Source organism: Grus americana, chromosome 10 (assembly GCF_028858705.1).
Source record: "Grus americana isolate bGruAme1 chromosome 10, bGruAme1.mat, whole genome shotgun sequence".
Lineage (NCBI taxonomy): Eukaryota > Metazoa > Chordata > Aves > Gruiformes > Gruidae > Grus > Grus americana.
Window position 1 is genome coordinate 266814 of NC_072861.1, and position 17322 is coordinate 284135.

General features: G+C 46.8%; 1 pseudogene; it reads right to left on the reverse strand.

The window, feature by feature from the left end:
* Positions 1-683: 683 nt before the first annotated feature.
* LOC129210831 (olfactory receptor 6B1-like) lies at positions 684-1183 on the reverse strand (annotated as a pseudogene).
* Between the last annotated feature and the right edge of the window lie 16139 nt (positions 1184-17322).

The window sequence follows — 17322 nt, forward strand, 5'->3', positions numbered from 1 at the left end:
TGAGTCCCTACCTGTAGGTGCGAGTGCTGTAGGGCACACTTCCTGATGCCCCCACATTTCCCTCCTCCTTCCATTGTCACTCACTGCTTTTAAACCCCAGCAGATCCCTTCCTACGTCCCTTGCTCTCTGTTCCAGCAACACAGGCAGTTCTGGAGGACCTGAGGGCATCTCAGATCATGCAAAGTAACTGCATGGGGGTGGGCAGCTGTGCTGAAATGGGCCTCTCCACTGAACAAAGCAGTGGCCAGGGTCACTGGCTGGCATGCAGACTTCTACAAAGGATGGAGACCACATTTCATCAGCAATCTCTTTAGTCCATTCTCAGAAAGAAAACCAAGAAGATTTCCACAGTACATAAAGAAGGAATCACCAATTGGTTTTAAAGAAAGAAGCAAGTAATCAAGTTTAAAGGAAGAAGCAAAAGTTTACCCAATTATCTCCTACTCCCTTCTCAAATTCTTCCCCCTGGCCCTTCCCATCCCACAAACATGCTCAATATTGCATGCTACTACAGCAATGTCGGGGGCATTGGCCACCACATACCTGTCGAATCCTATCTACTTACGCAAACTGAAAGAATGCATGATGCATTCCTGCAGATGATTAATGTGCACCCTAGGTGCCGTCCATGGCTTTCCTGAGCGCTTTCCTCAGGCCCTCCCTGACCCCTCTGTTTCTCAGGCTATAGATGAGGGAATTGACCAGGGGTGTCAGTATAGAAAAAGGAGAAAATTTTGTTGAGCTGCCTCAGTGGAGCTGTTTTGGGCAGCAGGTAGACAATGAGGGTGATGTAGAAAACAGTGACAACAATAAGGTGAGAGACACAGGTGGAGAAGGCCTTCTGCCTGCCAACAGTGGATGAAATCTTCAGGATAGCAGCTATAATGCACACATAGGAGACCACAGTGAACAGCAATGGGAATACAATGCTCAGGAAAGACACAATGAAAGATACGAGTGTGACCACACTGGTGTCACTGCAGGAGAGCCCCAGCAGAGGGGTAAAGTCACAGAAGTGGTCAATTGTCTTAGGGCCACAGAAATTCATCTGGGATAAAAGGACTGTGACTATGGCAGACACCAGCATACCCACTAGCCAAGATGCTGCAGACAGACCTTCCAGGTCACAAGGCTTGCATAGAGCAGGGGCTGGCATACAGCCAAGTACCCGTCATAGAACATGACCCCCAGCAGGTAACACTCAGTAGCTACAAAAGAGAAGAAGTAGAACTGAGCCTTGCAGCTGTGAGCAGAGATGGTCCTGTCCCATTAAGAAGCTAGCCAGCAGCCAAGGCAGGATGATGGGGTTGTAGCAGGTCTCCAAGATGGACAGAGTGCTCAGGAAGGTGTACAGGACTCCTCTTTTCCTGGAAGGTCATTACCACAAAAGAAACTTTTGTCCTGCACCCATCAGGGTTCCACTGTCCTGTCAACTGCTGCCCATCAAGCAGGTTTTGGCTGAGCTTATCACAAGTGTCTCGGGACACTGGCTAAGAAGATATCCTTCTTCCCCAGTATGTTTACCAACGGAATGCCTGAGAAATGTCTCTGCGCTGCTCCACACTTCACCCAAAAACAGGGTGCAGGAAGGCTTCTTGGATGGCTGTCCAAGAGAACCAGCTTGCTTGGGCTGCTCTGCTGCAAATAGCTGTCACATCCCTGCAGGTCACCCTCCAGCTCACAGGACGTCCCCACTCAGTCATCCTGGGGACAGAGAACAAACAGGAGCCACCGGGTTTGCTGTGCCCCTGTTCCCAGGAAGCTGTGCAAGAGACATGCCACCCCCAAATCAGCCACATACGAGCTGCAGACATGGGTCAGGATAGGGGGCAATTGCCCATAATTGCTTTTTTGTGTCTTTCTCCATCTCTATCCACCTCCCTGTCCCTATTTTCTAATTCCTTCCTGTCTGCCCCTGTAGCCCATTGTTGCTTTTTCTCTATATATGTATCTCTGCCAGGCTCCCTATCCTTCTCTTTTTTTTTTTTTTTTTCTCTCTACCCCCATGTCCTGCTTCCCGGCCTTATTTTTATCTCTGCCCTGCAGCCTGTCCACTGTTTTCTGCCTCAATGTCCCTGCTCAGCTGGCTGGGCCTTTTTTCTTCTCTCTATCCCTTTGTCCTGCTCCCCAGCCCTTTTGGATCTTCCTCCATCCCCACCCTGGAGGCCATTGCTGTTTTGTCCTTCTCTGTCTTTTTGTGCTGACACCAAGCTCTCCATGACCAGCAGTGTGCCCTCATGGCCAAGAAGGCCCATGGTGTCCTGGGGTACATTAAGAAGAGCGTGGCCAGCAGGTTGAGGGAGGTTCTCCTCCCCCTCTGCTCTGCCCTGGTGAGGCCACATCTGGAGTTCTGTGTCCAGTTCTGGGCTCCCCAGTTCAAGAAAGACAGGAGACTGCTGGAGAGAGTCCAGCGAAGGGCTGTGAGGATGATGAAGGGCCTGGAGCATCTCTGTTATGAGGAAAGGCTGAGAGAGCTGTGGCTGTTCAGTATGGAGAAGAGAAGACTGAGAGGGGATCTGATCAACACTTATCGATATCTAAAGGGTGGATGTCTAGAGGAAGGGGCCAGACTCTTCTCAGTGGTACCCAGTGACAGGACAAGGGGCAACAGGCACAAACTGGAACACAGGAAGCTCCATCTCAACATGCAGAAAAACTTCTTCGCTCTGGGGGTGACCAAGCACTGGGACAGGCTGCCCAGAGTGGTTGTGGAGTCTCCTTCTCTGGAGAGATTCAAACCCGCCTGGATGCAATCCTGTGCAACCTGCTCTGGATGATCCTGCTCTAGCAGGGGGTTGGACTAGATGATCTCCAGAGGTCCCTGCCAACTCCGACCAGTCTGTGAATCTCTGAATATGCATTGCTCTCCTTATTTCTTAATCTCTCTCCCTGTTCTCTGTCCTTCTTTTTCTCTCTCCATCTGTATGTCCTGCTCCTTGTCTCCATCTTTCTCTCTCCATCCTTCCTCTCCTTCTCCATCCCTCTGTCCTGCTCCCTGACCCTAATTTTCTTCATCTCTCTGCAGGGCTCCTCATCTCTATTTTTTTCTTGAGTTCTCCATCTGCCTGTCCTTTGCCCTGTGCCTTTATTTCTCTCTCTTCCTCAGTCTTCTCCCTTGTCTTATTTTTCTCTTTCTAGTCCTCTGTGCTCCCCATCAGCTTAAGGCTGACCAGGTCTCCCCATGCTCTGGGAGTGGCTTTATGCCCTCAGGAAGACCTGTGCTTGTAGGGCTAGCGATCATTTAGGAGCTGATCTCCTTATGCAGACGGCGGAGCTAGGTGTAGATAAAGCAGATTATTCTCAGCTGGTGCTCTGTGCACCTTGTGGAAACAGCAGCCCGCTGCAGGGCCTGGGGGATGGGCCTGGCCGCTCTCGCCCTGACCCGCTGTTTCCCCCGGAAGCGGCGGAGCGGTGTGGGTGGTGCACCCAGAAGTGGCGGAGCGGTGTGGGTGGTGCACCCGGAAGCGGCAGTAGGTCTCAGGTGCACTGCGCCGGCGGGTCTCTTCCTCTCAGCAGCTCCGCGGTGGCAGGCGCACCGCTGCAGGTGGGACCGGGGTGGCGGCAGCGGCGGCGGCGGCGCAAGGCCGGTCCGGCGGAGCGGCGGGACCCGGTCCAGTCAGAGGGGGCCGGCGTGGGACAGGAGGGCGCTGCCGCCTGCTGGCCCCCTGAGCAGACCGTTCATTCCGGTGCCCCAGGATGAGAGGAGCCGCCGCGAAGCGGAGTGTGCCGGTGCCTGTTCCTGCTGCCGGCGCAGGCGGTGGCAGGACGGGGTCCGGCAGCCGGTGGAGCTGGAGCTCCGTGGGGCCTCGTCCCTGGTTGCGTTTCTGCCAGGGCAACAGAGCGAGGAGGCGTAAAGCCGGGTGTCGGGACAGTGAGTAGAAGCAGTTCCAGCAGCTGCCCCTTAGTTTAGGCAAGAGGTGCGTTTCTCAGTCTCTTGTTCCCTTTTCCCTGTGGCGCATTTCTGCAAAAAGGTTGGAGCCCTGTGTCCCTGAGCTTTCTGTTCTCCAGGCTAAACAGTCCCAGCTCCCTCAGCCTGTCCTCATAGGAGAAATGTCCCAGTCCCTAATGGTCTTCCTGGCCCTTCTCTGGACTCTCTCTAGTCTGTCCATGCACCGCACACAGTGCTCCAGGTGTTGTCTCACTAGTGCTGAGCAGAGGCAGAAGGATCCCCTCGCTCGACCTGCTGGCAACACTCCTCCTAATGCAGCCCGGGACACCATTCACCTTCTTAGTGGTGAGGGCACATTGCTGGCTCGTGGCCAATGTGGTGTCCACCTGGACCCCCAGGTCCTTTTCTGCAAAGCTGCTTCCCAACCGGGTGGCACCCATCATGTACTGGTGCCTGGCGTTGTTCCTCCCCAGGTGCAGGACTTTGCACTTCTCCTTGTTGTACTTTCATGATGTTCCTGTTGGCCCATTTCTCCAGTCTCTGGAGACGCCCTCTGGGTGGCAGCAAGACCCTCTGGTGTATCAGCTACTCCTCCCAGTTTGGTGTCATCATCAAACTCACTGAGAGGACACTCTGCCTCACCATACAGATCATTGATAAAGATGTTAAACAGGACAGGGCACGGTACTCACCCCTGGGGACACCACTAGTCCCTGGCCTCCAACCAAACTTTGTGCTGCTGATCACCACCCTCTAGCCCCAGACATTCAGCCAGTTTTCAGTCAACCTTAGTATCTGTTCATCCAGCTTGTATGTGAACAGCTTGTCTATGAAGATCTTATGGGAGACAGTGTAAAAGGTCTTCCTGAAGTCCAGGTAGACAACATCCACTGCTCTCCCCTCATCTACCAAGCCAGTCATTTAGTTGTAAAAGGTTATCAAGCTGGTCAAGCATGACTTCCCCTCAGTTGAAGGCGTGCTGACGAGTCCTGATGACTTTCTTGTCCTTCGTGTATGTGGAAGTTGTTTCCAGGAGTAGCTGCTCTATTACCTTCCCAGGAATCCAGTTGAAGCTGATCAGCCTGTAGTTGCCTGGGTCCTCTTCCTTTCCCTTGTTGAAGATAGGAGTGGTATTTGCTTACCTCCAGTTTTTGGGCACTTGTCCCAATTGCCATGATGGATCAAAGATTACTGAGAGTGGCCTTGCGATGACATCTGCCAGCTCCTTCAGCACTTGTGAGTGCGTCCCATCAGGGCCCACCGACTTATGTACGGCTAGTTTGCGTAAGTATTCCCTGACCTGATCCTCTTCCACCAAGGGTATGTATTCCTTGCTCCAGACTCTTCCACTGGTCTCTGGGACCTGGGATTCCGGAAAGCTGGTCTTGCTAGTACAGATTGAGGCAAAGGCAGCATGCAGTACCTCAGCTTTTTCCATGTTCTGGGTCACCAGGTCCCTCACTTCATTCAGCAATCGGCCCACATTTTTCCTAGCCTTTCTTATGTCACCCATGTACTTGTAGTAGCCTTTCTTGCTGTCTTTGACATCCCTGCTCTGATTAAGTTCCATGCTGGCTTTGGCTTTCCTAACTTTGTCCTTGGATGGTTGGACAATGTTTCTGTATTCTTCCATGTTACCTATCCCTGGAAGTGTTCAAGGCCAGGTTGGATGGGGCTTTGGGCATCCTGGGCTAGTGGAGGGTGTCCCTGCCCGTGGCAGGGGGGTGGGAACTCGATGGTCTTCAAGATCCTGTCCAACCCAAACCATATGATTCTATGTTTCTATGATTCTATTGAGCGACCTGCTTCTTTATTTCATTGCACTGTACTTTTGAATTCAGTAGTAGCAGTTAACATTGCAATTTTTAGGCAGTAAAACTCAGCTGATGTAGGACAACTCCATGCAGGAGGGGAAAATTAGTTTATTTTAAAACAAAACCCATTTCACTCTCTTATGCTCATAGGCATACAGATGCATATGTCAACAGTTTGGGCATCAAGGCATGTGCCTGGGTTGTATGCCCAGCACTGTTTGCAGTAATATGAGAAACAAAGTATGCTGCTAATTGATGTCTCCTTGCCTGGATGTCTTATGGCTCCACTTTGGTTCTTGCCATCACCTCCTTACAGTTTCAGCCTGCAGGCAGTCATGTTGGGTGTTACTTGCTTGACCTGAGTAGCCTGAGGAGCTGCACGTAGACATCGATGCTGCTTGGGTCAGCAGGTCAAGAGATCCTAGCATGCTTGCCAGTTGTGTAGCCTTTCTTCTAGTACTCCTTCTATTGCTTCCCTTGCAGAATTTCCAGTCATTGTCCGTTCACACTAATGGTAATGCTTCCAAGACAATCTCTGCACAGTGTGTAGTGCTGTTCTTTCCCTCTCCTCGTTCAATCCCTGAGGAGAACGGGGGAAACAGAAGTGCCAGTGGTCTGAGCATCTCTGCTCTTCAGCTATGGAAATCAGAAGGCTCTTCAAAGGAGTAGGGTTTGCCCATTTCTACTTGGTCCCCACATCCCCTGCTTCTGCTGAAGACACTGTCCCACTCATGGATACGAAAAGTCCTGCATGGCCTTCTCCTCAGCCTCTTTCCATGCACCCTTTGTAAATGAGGTAATATCTCATGAGCATTTGTAATGATCTTTCCTCTTCAGTGCTACATAGTCGCTCACCTCTGGCATAAGGCAAGCCAGGAAGGAGTTGGGATTGTCGTCTTCATATTCATCTCTGCTGCTGCATCACTCCCTGGAGTTACCCCCTGCTTGTTTGTACATTTGTGTGAGCTGTCTGGACAAAGACTGTCCTGTTTGCTGCTTGTAGCTGAAGATTTAACCTCAGTGAGGCGTGCTGTTGGCTTATATTCTTGTCCTGAATTCTTACTAATTTAAACTTAGGTCCTTGAGGAAGCTCTCCTATGTGTGCCGTGAGAAGAGTAGGTATTATCAGCAAATTCTTCCCTGAATTAATCCTCACTCAAACTGTATTTACCCTTTGATCTGTTCAATAAAATCTGTAACTTGTAACCTCACCTATATGCATGTGAATTTAAACAAAATTCTTATAAGTTCATTCTAGTTTAAAGCCATTCATAAGGTTTTTGAAACTCTGCTCTAAAGTTGAAAACAATCTGCTATATCTTCTGACTGTGGGAACCTGAACTTCAAGCAACACTAGCAAAAGCCGTAGTAGAGTTGCTGTATTGCTGCTGTTCTCTATTCTTAAATAGGAAACTTGCTAGTTTTTGTTCTGTGAAAAGCTTAGTACCTGCTGACCGGGTGAACTGTTGATCAGCTTACAGCTGTACTGGTCTGCCAGTAAATCCACAGGAGGTGATTCTGACATCAGCCATTGTTTTTTCTAACTTCCAGTAGCCTGAAAATAGTTTACTTTTGATGCTTGGAGAAATCAATCTTTATTGATCCCCTAGTCATGGAGAAATTAAAACTGGCACTTCACCTTGCCCTGCCTTTTTTTTATACCCATCAGGTCCTGGCATTTCAAGGAATTCGGTGCAATTTGTGCACCTGCTTAGGTGAAATCATGCTGCAAGTTCTTCTGCCAAGTGAATCAAAGAGCAGATGAACTTGCACTTTTCCTCTAAAATATGAATGGTTTGCAGTTTTTCAATAGCCATATGAATGTAGATCAGCTTAAACTGAATCATCAGGTGTCCCTGTGCTCAGGTATTAGCATTGCCCTACAGAAGATCTGTGTTTTTAGAGCTTTGGCTCATTTAGGAGCTGATCTTCTTGTGTAAATGGTTGAGCTAGTTGTAGTTAAACCCCAGGTTATTCTTAAGTGATGATACATGCACCTTGTTGAACCAGCAGGCTTGTGGGCCTTATTTTAAAGGAAGGTTTCTTGTTCTGTGCTTATTGCACCTTGGCACACTGAAAAGGACTGGTGTTTGGGTCTATAGGAATGGATGGGACGTGCTGCGTTCCTAGTAAATGTGGACTGTACTTAGCTTAATGTCCCTGAACTAAACCAGACTAATTGCATGTGGTTTTCTTTCTCAGCTCCAGTTCCAACCTGTGTGTTAAGCACTAATGACCAAGAGACCATGCACTATTTTCCAGATGTCAGTGGCTGCAAATTAGCTCATCACTTAGGTGATGCTGCAGGTGGTCAGTGATAATGGACATGTACTTGCATGATGGTGCTTTCATGAAAGTTTTATGATCTTACCACTTCAAAAACTTTCTCTTCTGCAGAAATTTTAAGATGGCATTTCTTATTCTTGGGTTCAGACTGGAATTTGGTGAAGGTTTCCTAATCGAACTGTGACTTTTCTGTGCTGGGAGGCTGCATGGGAGCAGTGGAGGTGTCATCTTTAAAGCTAACCTTTAACTAAAGCTATAGCAAATCTAAAAGTAAAAATCTAAAAGCTAGTTTCTTTCTAAAATGCTGTCAAAAATGGTAACAAGTAAAGGCACTTGCAATTGGCTTTTTTATGGAATCTTCATACTGAGTTCTTTATATCGATTGATGTTTGGGAGGCAAGATAGCACCGAGGAAAGAAGGGTTCTCTGAACGGTTTCTTCACCATAGGCATGGTTAAAGCCATGCTAAAAAAAAAAAAAGCATGCTAAAACATGCTGATACTATGATTTATGAACATAAATAATGATCTGTCTGTAAGGCAAGAAATAAGGACAAACTGCTGAATTTGGTCTTCTGTATTTGATGCAAATAAGAGATCGCTTGCAGTGTTCACATCTCACGTGTGTGCTGGTGTATTAACACAGGATTTTCAGTGGTACTTCTGGACTGCAGGTTGCATACCTGAGTGGTACCGAGTCCCAGGATGAGCCAGCTTCTGCCGACAGTTTTAGCTCAGTGCATGTGACAGAATTGAAAACATCTTTGCTATTGGCCCCAGTCTTCAAAGGTATGAGTATGTTGCTGACATACCCCTGGCCTGGAGATGTGGGGAGTTTTGCCAACAGTCCAGTAAGAATTCTGTTTTCTGATGGAATGGGTTTCCAGATGGATTTAACAAATGATTGCCTTTCTGCTGTGGCTATTTCCAGAAGAGCCTTCCCATTCATTTCAATTTGCAATAGTAGGGACTTTGGAGGATAATTGGCTAAACCACCTTTCTCTCTATGGAGTTTACCAGTGTTGGCATAGAAAAGTTGAGGTTTAATAGAATCGTAGAATTGTTTTGGTTGGAAAAGACCCTTGAGATCATCAAGTCCAACTGTTAACCTAGCACTGCCAAGTCCAACCACTAAACCATATCCCTAAGCACCACATCTACACATCTTTTAAATACCTCCAGAGATGGTGACTCCACCGCTTCCCTGGGCAGCCTGTTCTGGTGCTTGAGAACCCTTTTGGTCAAGAAATTTTTCCTAACATCCAAACTAAACCTCCCCTGGCACAACTTGAGGCCATTTCCTCTTGTCCTATCACTTGTTACTTGGGAGAAGAGACCAACACCCACCTGACTACAGCCTCCTTTCAGGTAGTAGATGTAGAGAGCGATCAGGTCTCCCCTCAGCCTCCTTTTCCCCAGGCTAAACAGCCCCAGTTCCCTCAGCCGCTCCTCATCGGAGTTGTGCTCCAGACCCTTCAGCACTTCATTGCCCTTCTCTGGACACGCTGCAGCACCTCAACGTGCTTCTTGTAGCGAAGGGCCCGAAACCAAACACAGCACTTGGGGTGCAGCCTCACCAGTGCCGAGTACAGGGGGATGGTCACTGCCCTGGTCCTGCTGGCCACACCATTTCTGATACAAGCCAGGATGCTGTTGACTGCCTTGGCCACCTGGGCACACTGCTGGTTCATATTCAGCCGGCTGTTGACCAACACCCCCAGGTCCTTTTCCACCAGGCAGCTTTCCAGCCGCTCTTCCCCAAGCCTGTAGCGTTGCATGGAGTAGTTGTGACCCAAGTGTAGGACCCAGCACTGAGCCTTGTTGAATCTCAGTAAGTAAAGCTTATAATACAGTGCTGTGCTCAGACATGGAGCTATATATCCTAGAGACGCTGTTCATTTGGACACATTATTTTCCCCACCAAGTCTTTGAGTCTTACCAACTTCAGCTCACAGGATCCTGACTTTGTAGTTCTAATGCTCAAGTGGAGATATTTGGTTTGCCTTAGTTTTCAAAGGCAAAGCCCATTGCAGGGTAGTGGTGCCACAAAAAGCCTGGGACTGCAGTCTTCTCAGTATTCTTCTGTAGCCTTCACGCTGCTGGGGTGTTTATGCTGTTTCGTCAGAAGTAAAATTCATCCTCATTCTGCTGTCTCTGGCATCCTTCCTTATCCTGCATGGAGTCAGCCACATCATCCTCCATTTTCTGGATGCTCTTTAAGGAGAGGGAAGTCCTTCATTTAATCTTGTCTCAGAATCCCAAATACAGCCTAGGAAAACCTCACTAGTTATTAGCTTCCAATGTTGGCTGCTGCAAGTAACCCATTCATTAACTGGTCATACTCTACATTAAAGGTAGGTAGATTTCTTTTTCCTCATTCACATCTTTTTTTGAAGGAAAGATCACAGTTGTGATAATCATGAAAAGACTGAATTTTTATTCCATTAAGAAAAAACTTTGTGCTGGGTTTGTTTGGTTTTTTTTCTTTAACAGCCTCTTCATTTCTCTTTTCTGCTTTGGTAGCACTGAGCGTTTCATCTAGTCTAAGTCTCTTAAACCCAAAAGCAGTGTTCTAAGGGAGGCCTTATTAGTGACCTTATTAACACCATCAGTGGTATTAAAATAAAAGCTGCTTGCTCTGCTTTTACAAGCTACTTGCTACGTGCCTCCCCAGAGCAATTCAGGCTTAGAAGTTAGATTGAATCAAGGTGATAGAGAAGATCACTCTGGGTTTTCAGTCTTTTTTTCCTTTTGATTTTTAAATCACCAGAGGAAATGTTTGTCATCTTTTCTGTTTACTTATATCCACGTACTTCTCTTGCCAGCTTTCTTTGCCAAACACAGGCTGCTGCTTAAAATTTACATCAGACACGGACAGCAGTTTGTGCTTTTATCTAGCACATAGAAAGTAAAAGGGAAAACTGTAAATCCAAAATCCTTCAGGAGCAGTTTTCCCTTTGGCAATGCAAGAGTCTATGGCTGTAGAAATGTGGTCTGGAAAGGACCTCTGGAGTCTTCCGGTTCAACCTCCTACTTGAGTTCATGCTGCTGTGACTGGATTGCTGGTGTTTCCCCACTATGTCTTTTTCCCTCCCCACCCAGCATTACTGATAGTCGTGACCTTCAGCTTCACAAAAGCAGATGTGAGTTCTGTCATTTACATTGAAGTTGAATCCCATTCACTGAGCCATCTCCCAAGTGCTTCAGGAAGTTGAGAGTGAAAAATAGACAGCAGATGTTCTGGTTCTTCTTCAAAGGTAAAGTTAGGAGCAGATGGGGAGGGGGCTTTGTGAAACTTGAGGATGTTTTATCTTTCCCTAACTGAAAAATCAGAGCAAATAACTTTCATCTGATCACAAATACTGATGTGAATGAATTCAATTGGCTGCAGTTGCTGTGGAAAGATGCTGTTAGTGTCTCATGTTGAATGCCGTGCTCTCAGCATCTTGAATATCACTTGACACGAACTTGTTCTTACCCCCGCTTCCAACCTTTCTAAGTGTGTTTGTGTTTATTTCCTTAGGTATAAGTCATCTGTACTAAATGGTCTCATTCTTCCTCTGGATTTTGAGGACGTTACTTAGTGTGTGTCTAAATTTCAGTTGTTAATGTTCCTAAGCAGAAGTGACTTTCCAGTCATTACTTTCGATCATCTGAAAAATTTCAGGAGAGGAATGCTACATACCACAACAAACTTGTTCTTGTACCTTCACACATCCTAAAGGATGATCCTCAGTCTAAAAGCTTGAAGAACTGCCCCTGCCCCCACTAGACTAGGTGGTTGGGGAGAAGTAAGTTGTAGAGATGTTCTGGCTTGAAAAGAAAAATGCTATCTTGAAATTCATGTGGGGATTCTCTGTAGTAGTTCAGCATATTGTTCCATGCTTGGTTTCCCTCACTGTGAATATTTTGAAATATTCTTACAGCACTCCTTCTGGTGCTTCCCTTGCAGAAATTCCCAGTCATTCCCCATTCACACTCACCTTGGTGCTTCCATGACAAATCTCTACCCAGTATGTGGTGCTGCTCTTTCCCTTATTCAGTCCAAAGTAGAAAGGGTTTACATTCGTGGTGATAGCCTTTGTCTTCCCAAGTAACCATTACATATTTTCTAAACTTTGCCCTGGCAACGAATGAGAGGGATCCGAAAAGTTAAAGTAGGAATTGTTTGTCCTGGATCTTTGTTTAGAAAGTGGCACCATCAAAGGAATTGCACAAGAAAGCAGAGTCTAGCCTGTGTGCTGTAGGAAACAAGTGAATCTGGAAAACCAGTTGTAAGTGTAACATAAGCAGGTAGTAAGTGCGAACACTGTTGCAAGCCATGTATCTTTTTTTTATGGCCAAGGATGAAAACTTCCTTTGTCTTTAAAGGAACTCAATTCAAATACGGTCTAAAAGGGTTTCTAGAGTTGAGGGCAAATGAAAATACTTCTTGTAACAGAAAAAGGAATGCAGTTTTTTTCAGTGAAAATATTTCTTAGCCCATTTAAAATTAAGATCAAGATCCAGTGTCTTTTAAAACATCTGAGAATTTGGCTTGCTGGCCACACACGGAATTAAAATAAGCATAAGCAATAAAAGAAAGCTTTTTGGATTGTCAGAAAATATGCTGAGAGGCTACAAAGAGGTTTGGAGAGAGGCAAATTCCACCCTTCTGGTTGAAAGGACTCAAAGCTTTTAGGTCTGAGCAAGTCTAAATTTTTCTTCATTTTCAGTTTATCAGTTCCTCTGATAAAAGGAAAAAAAAAAAAAAAGTTTCATCCCAAAGCTCTGCAGTACCTCCTCTCACAGCAGTGCATTTCCATCTGATAGGAACATGATTTTCCATTTACAGTTGCAAGGAAAGCTGAAAGCTAGCTAGCAGCCAGAATGATTCAGCCCTTTGCCTCTGGATTCTCTGAAAAGCAATGGCACTGAACAGTACGTTACCTGCCTGGCTGTGCCCACAGGTTTTAAGTACTGTAGGCATAGGGTTTTGTGACACTAGAAAAGGATTGGGATGTCTGTATTTTCTGGAAGTGCCACGGACTAACCTCTAACCTTCCTAGTTAGAGCAAGGAGGGTACAGAGCTGAGGTTGACAGGGACCTTGGGAGCTTGCCTGCTCAGAGCAGGTCCAACTAGATCAGGTTGCTGCAGGCTCTGACCAGTCAGGTTTTTAATGTCTCCAGGGAGGGAAATTCCACAACCTGCCTGGGCCACCTATTCCAGAGTTTGATCACCTGTACAGGAAAAAAAAAATTTTCTTATGTTTAATCTTGTGTGGAATTTCCTACGTTTCAGTTTGTGTTCATTGCCTCTTCTCTCACCATTGGATAACAAGTCTATGATATTTATACCTGTTCATAAGACCCCCTTGATGACCCTTCTCTTCTCCCGGCTGAGCAGTCCTAGTTCTCTCAGCCTCTGCTCGTATGGAAGAGACTCCAATCCTTTCACCATCTTTTACTCTTTCGTGGGCTTACTCAAGTACGTCAATGTCTTTCTCGTGCTGGGAGCCCAGCACTGGATACAGCACAGCACTCCAGGTGTTTCTCACCCAGCTGAGGAGAGGGGAAGGATCACCATCCTTGACTGTAGCAATGGCATATCTCATGCAGTGGGTGATGGCGGCCTTCTTTGCCACAGGGGCACATTGCAGGCTGTACTGGGTCCACTTGATGTCAGCCAGAACCGCCAAGTCCTTCTTTGCAAAGCTGCTTTCCAACTGGTTGGTCCCCAGCATGTCCTGATGCATGGGGTTATTCTTCCCCAGGTGCGGGACTTTGCATTTCCCTTGGTTGAACTTCATGATGTTCCTCTTAGTGCAATTCTGTTGTTTGTTGAGGTCACTCTGGATGACAGCACAACCCTCTGATGTCTCAGCCACTCCTCCTAGTTTTGTATTTTATGCAAACTTGCTGAGGGTGCACTCTGTTCTGTTAAAGTCATCAATTCCCTAAGGAGGTCCTCTTCCACCAGTGGTAAGTTTCCTTGCTCCAGACTTTCCCACTGATCTCAGGGACCTGCCTCATTCAACAGCAGGCCCACATTTTCCCTAGTTTTCCTTTTGATGCCACTATACCTGTGGAAGTTTTCCTTGCTGCTCTTCACATCCCTTGTCAGGAGCTCCTTGTTCATCCATGCAGGCCTTCTGACATCTTTGACTGCCTGCTTGTTGGGATTGACATTGGCTGGTGATCCTTGCAAATCCACCAGCGCTCCTGGGCCCCTCTTCTCTCCAGGATCATCTCCTATGAGATTCTTTGACACAGGAGCCTGAGCGGGCCAAGGTCTGCTCTTCTTAAGTCTAGGGTTGCAGTCTTGCTCTTTGCCTTGTTCCTTCTTAGGATCCTAAACTCCACCAAGTCATGCAACCAAGGCTGCCCCCAGCTTCATATCCCCCATAAGTCCTTCCTTGCTTGTACGTATATGGTCCACCACAGTACATCCCCTCATCAGCTCATCCATCAACTGTGTTAGGAAGTTTTCATCAGTGCACTCCAGAAACCTGGATTGGCTGTGCCCTTGCCCCTTCAGCAGGTAAGGAGTTCGAGTTCCCCATGAGGACCCGGGTCTGCAAACATGGGGCTTCTTCCAGTTGTCTGATGAATTAAATGGTGATTTGAAACTGTTGTGTCTCAGTCCTTGTTAGAGGGACACCCCAAGCTTTGCTGAGCCAGGACTAACCAGGTGCCCATACATACTCCAGAGGGAGCTCCAGAGAAAGCTTTAGAAATGCACTGAGGCACACAGTAAGGTGGAAACAGGAACAAGCCTGACAGTGCTGAAAAGGTGCCCTGAATAGAGGGTACGACTGGAGTGGTGAGTAGGAATGAGTGGGTCACGCTGCAGGTCTCAAGCAATGATCAATCAGTTGTAGGGACAGGAGCTGGGAGAGATGTAATGGTTGTAACAGTTTCATTCTCTTGCTGCATCTGAATTTCAGAGGTGGGCTGTAGTGAAGACAGAGGCAGCAGTTTTTAGGCAGTGAGAGGAAGATGTGGCTCCTTGGGCACCCTGGTAATGCAGCAATTGAACAACCAAGCTATTAATATTTTCCCAGTGGTCTTTTCTAGATTTATCTTCCCCCAAGGTATTTTGTTTCTCTACACTCATTTTTGTTGAAAGCAAAAGAAGAAAATCAGTTTGACTGATGAGCAGCCTTGCCTTTTGTTGCCTGTCCTCTTGGATTTGCTTTTTGTCAATAACATTTTTTACATAGTTTGTTTCCCTAGCATTTATTTCTCCTATCTGTGCCACTTTTCTTGCAGCCCATGGAGGAGATGCCTGGAAATCGGTATTTTCAGTGCAGGAATGTCAATATAGTGAAGTACAGTGAAGTGTTCCATTTAGCTTGTTATCTGCACCATATTTAGTGTTGTGCTTTAAGTAAGGGCAGACTGAAAGAGAAACTTGATCTCTTTCTCTCTGTTTTGTTGAAAGAAGGACAGGCCTGACTCTCCATGGAAGGCTACAGGCAGCAGTCTTAAATCAGTGTAGTGGGAAGGTGAGCCTATGGGCATGTAGACGAGCAGGGGGGTAGGCAGAGAGGAGTGGAAACCTGTGGGAAGTCCTGCAGTGCCTCCCTGTAGTTCTGGCATTCACACCTCTCCAGCAGTGAAGGGAGATCTTTCACCAAATACCATACATAGACTTGGAGGACATAAGTGTTTGTACTTTCTGCAATTTATGAAAAACATAAATATTAAAAATAGGTAAATGAGTGACTATAAGAGTTTTCCTAGACATTTCAACATTTCTGACAAGAACCACTTTTTTCCCACACTCAGCTTAAGGTGGGACTGATCGATAGGACAAACAGCTGTGTAACACAGCTGCTGCAAGCTCTCTTCCTGGGGCTGCAGGTCTGACTTCAGTCTGGCAAGGAGTAACCTCTTCTGAACAAAAATCTGAAAGGGAGATCTTAACCCAGTCAGCCCTTCAAGGTATCCATTATTTGCTGAGCACAGGATTTCCTTTTGTCTCTATAGATTTTATTGGAAAGCCCAGTGTCTGCTGAATAGTGCTGATGTCTTGAGCTGGGCTTTGTTCATCTCCTTCAGGGAGTCTGGATAGCTCAGCTTGATGAGCAACAGGCTTTTCATTTGAGGGTCCAGGACTCAAGCCCCTCTTCAGGTGAGAGCTTTCCTGTTTCTTGAATCATTTCTCCTCTGCAGAGCAGATGGCACTGCTCAAAAGAGAGGAAAGGTGATGCTCAGAGTCACAAATGAGCTCTTTGCATCAGACCTCTGCCTCCCACCACGGATCTCTCTGCTTCCTCAGCCTGTGGAGATGGAAAAGGCAGAAAGATGTTACCCTCATTTCAACACTACGTTCACGCACCTGTCAAACATTGCTCTAGTCTCATGCCAAACATGTCCCTCAAAGTCTGTGCATCTCTGTCAGCCCACTGCACTATCTCACCTGCTCTGCCACATGCCTCTTGCAAAGGGACAGCAACCACCACAAAATGGGCTACTGGGAAGGAAGCAGATCTGTGTGGTTCATTCTGTTCGCTGTCATTCTGACAGCAGCCAGACAAGACCAATGCTTTATTTTTCCTTGAAAAGTATTTTGGAAAAGCTAGTGGCACCCTGTCTCCAGTCCTGAAAGTCCACCAGCAGACCTGGTGGAGAAGCTAGGGAAGTGATGCCTGGAGATTTCCAGTTGAACCAACAGTATGTGAAACAGTACGTTTCTAGCATACCTGGGACACTGCATGTGGTTGGAGTTACAGCAGAGTTTAGCAGAGATAACAAAGCAGGCTGGGTAAATGGCTGTCTTTACAGAAACCTCATAAAGTGGCACGCAGATAAAGAGGCTACCAGAGCCATGAAAGTGCCACAGGAGTTTACTGTAAGAGACACCAGAGCCATAAAATAATAGTAATTTCTGTAAACTAATCTCTTTATTTGCCAGTTAATAACAATTCATATATGTCACTTGAGAATGAACAGTTCTGCAGTTAAGCCTGTATTTCTGGATACCTTGATGTTCTTAAAGGTCTTTTCCAACCTAAATGATTCCATGATTCTTGCTGAGACTTGGATATGGTGAAGATAAGGGCAAGTGAAAGTAGGGACTCTTGTTCAATTGTGAGTTTTTTCTCCATGAAAGTTTTGTCTCTAGGAGGCAGAGACTCCAAGGGGGCACTTGGCCGCAGGGGATGGGCAGTTCCCTTCAGCAGCACAGCTGGGGCAAGAACAGGGTGTGCAGTGGGTATACAATCATCACTAGGTCTGGTGTCTGGTACAAAGTTCTGTTTCAAAGCCAGGTGAAGGTAAAAGAGCATCTTTGATGACAGTCACTGCAAAAAAGTGCAGTTTCCAAGAGCGCCCACCACGCAGGTGCT